We start from the raw sequence: 3,099 nt of genomic DNA on the forward strand, positions 1-3,099 counted from the left end.
CACAGGCACATGTAAACTGCACCACTGTCACGTCGATAATTGGTGACATGAGTGTACCTAAACTGGCTCTTCAGAAAGTGTAATGAGTAGTGCGCTAAGAACAAATTGTGTGCAGTTAAAGTTCTAGAGGTAAAGAGTATGGTTAGATAATAATATAACTGGAAACCGCCAGAGGGTTTCAATATATATTTTTTCAAAGTACAGGTTGCTAGGTAGTTCATGGGATGTTGGATGCCAATCTTTAGTAGTTTTAGGGGTGACCCTCCAATGATCTGCATCCAGTGTTCTTCATGGAGTGAGAAACACCTGAGTTCAAATCCTGCCTCAGAACTTACTAGCTGTGTGATCTTGGGCAAGTCATTTAATGTCTCTTAAGACCATCAAATGAGTTACTATTTATAAAGTGCTTTGCAATACACTTGCAGATCCCTGTAAGATTGGGTTCACCATTAAAGTGAGTCTTCATCAGCAAGGGCATTGGAAAGAATGGAAGATTAAAGCAGCTTGCGGAGGTAACTATCCCCTCTATGTCTAGCCGTCGAAGTTGAGTATATGGCGGATCCTAGTGCTTCCCCTCGAAAACTTTTAACACCTTGGGACAAGGGTGAGAAAATCTTGGCAGAAGGGAGATATTCTGAGTGACAGAGTTCTTCTGAGTAGCCTCCATATGGGAAGGCGGTAGGTGGTCCTAAGGAAAAAGAGATAGAAGAAGACCCAGAGTCAGAGGATCAGAAAATGTTTGTGAGTAGGTCTCACAAATTATTATGGCAGTTGTGTTGCCATTAAGAATGACAAATGCCAGGGCGGGGAAAGGGGAAAGAGGGGTAAGAGCTGCTAGATGGTGCAGTGGATAGAGCACCAACCCTGGATACAGGGAGACCCTAGTACCAATCTGACCTCAGACACTTGACACTTACTAATTGTGTGACCCTGGGCAAGTCACTTCACCCCATTGCCTCACCAAAAAAAAAAAAAAAAAAAAGACAAATGGGATAGCTATGCAAAAGTGTGGAAAGGTATGTCCAAATTAGTAAAAAGTGACTACATTTGAATTTGAAATGTATATTGGTCGCAACTATGTGAAAATTATGTTTGTATGATCATAAGATTCAGGACAAATATACTAGGTTACAAAATTTCATAGATTAACATATAATCCTCTTTTTTATTATATATTGAAATGTTCCTGTTTAATGAATCACAGAATTCTCAAATTCTCTGTAATAGAAGAGACCTCATCAACCATCCAGTCCAACTATTACATACCTGACAAACCTCCACTTGTAACCTCTAAGGAGTGGGGAACCCACCACCTTAGGAGGCAGTCCTTTTGACTCTTGGTAGCTAGTGATTAGTAGGTAGAGAACTGAGCCTGGAGTCAAGAAGACCTCAGTTCAAATCTGGCCTCAGATACTAGTTGTGTGACCTCTGTTTGCCTCATTTTCCCCAACTGTAAAATGAGGATAATAATAGCACTTAATTCACAGAGTTGTTGGGAAAGTGCTTATCACAGTGCCTGGCACATAGTGAGTGCTATATAAATGATTATTTCCTTCCCCTCATCCCCTTCTTGGATAGCTCCAATTGTTAGAAAGTTTTCCCAAAGTTGAGTTTAAATTTGATTCTTTGCAACTTTCATCTATTGTTCTAGGTTTTGCCCTCTGGAGCTAAACTGAACAAGACTAATCTTGCCTCTTATCTGAAAACAGCCTTTCAAATATGTGGATGGACCATCCTTCCCCACCCTCACCCCCAGGCTTCTTTCTTTCGTCTCTTTCAGACAATCTTCATCTGACATTGACTCAAGACCATTCACCCTTCTGGTTGCCCTTCTCTCAACATTCTCCAGTTCATCAGTGTTCTTAAGCTGTGGTCCCCAGAACTGAAGACTGTCCTCCAGAGAAGGCCTAACTAGGGCAGCATACAGTGGGCTTATCACCTCCCCCTTCCTGGAAGATACACCTCTCTTAGTGCAAACCAAGATAGCATTACCTTTCTTCGTGGCCACATCCTTCTGCTGATTCATTAAACCTTCAGTTCGATAAAACCCCCAGATGCTTCAACTGATGTCTAACAACTCTTTCTCTATCCTATTCTTGTGAGGCTGATTCCCAAGTATAACGTTTAATTTAACCCTATTGAATTTCATGACATTAGATTCAGTCCAATGCTAGCCTGTCAAGATCTATTGGATCCTAACTCTATCTTCCATTGTGAGTTGATGACTAAATTTATAATAAAAATGAATTTTTTTAAGTTACAGGGCTGCTTTTAGTTTTTATTTTTTGTTGATATTTTATGATCTTCCTTTTCAATACTAAACTGGTTAAATATACTAAAGGAAAACAGACTACTACATACTGTGGGGTTTTTACTTCCTTTTTTCTGTGCGTGGCAGTTGCTCCATGGGCGGATGAATACATTGGGACCACAAAGCTTGAAAGAAAAAGGCAAATAAGTTCCCTCAAATAAAAATTTTTAGTTTCATTCCTGTAAATCACTCTTCACTAGCACATGTTAAATTCCTTGTTCTTTGACAGTTTCCAAAGTCAAGCAGCATTCTTGTGTCTTGGAAGAGATACTGTAAGATAATACCTTTTGGAACAAAATGGAAGAGCTGCATCCAGTATTCTTCATGGAGGAAGACTTGAGTTTAAATCCTACCACAGAAACTTACTAGCTGTATGATCTTGGACGAGTCACTTAATGTCTTTCAAGCCTAAGCTTCCTTATCTGTGTGTAAAACGTGGGTTAAAAGTAGCACCTACCTCCCAGGATGGTTGTGAGCATGAAATGAGTTAATATTCATAAAGTGCTTTGCAATATAATTGCTAGCTACGCTTATTATTCATATAAAGAAACCAATGACCAAACACTTCCCTCAAGTCTACAAGTCGATGAGAATTTGCCAGGCTTTATGATAAGTGCTAGGGATACAAAGAAAGGCCAACAAAACCCAGTTCCTGCTGTCAAGGAGCTCAGTCTGATGGAGGAGACAACATGCAAAAACTTCACATGAACAAGATACATACAAAACATATTGGAGGTGATCTCAGAGGGAAGGGACTAGAATTAAGGAGGATATGGAAAGACTTCCAA

General features: G+C 39.9%; 1 long non-coding RNA gene across 1 annotated transcript; it reads left to right on the top strand.

Annotated features, from left to right (window-relative positions):
- The first annotated feature begins 429 nt into the window (after positions 1-429).
- LOC114029191 lies at positions 430-2,260 on the top strand. Its single transcript, XR_003567447.1, has 2 exons — positions 430-512; positions 1,781-2,260. It is a non-coding gene; the product is annotated as an uncharacterized LOC114029191 (long non-coding RNA).
- The last annotated feature ends 839 nt before the right edge of the window (positions 2,261-3,099 follow it).

This window comes from Vombatus ursinus, unplaced genomic scaffold, assembly GCF_900497805.2.
Source record: "Vombatus ursinus unplaced genomic scaffold, bare-nosed wombat genome assembly UNPS02014923.1, whole genome shotgun sequence".
Taxonomy (NCBI): Eukaryota; Metazoa; Chordata; class Mammalia; order Diprotodontia; family Vombatidae; genus Vombatus; species Vombatus ursinus.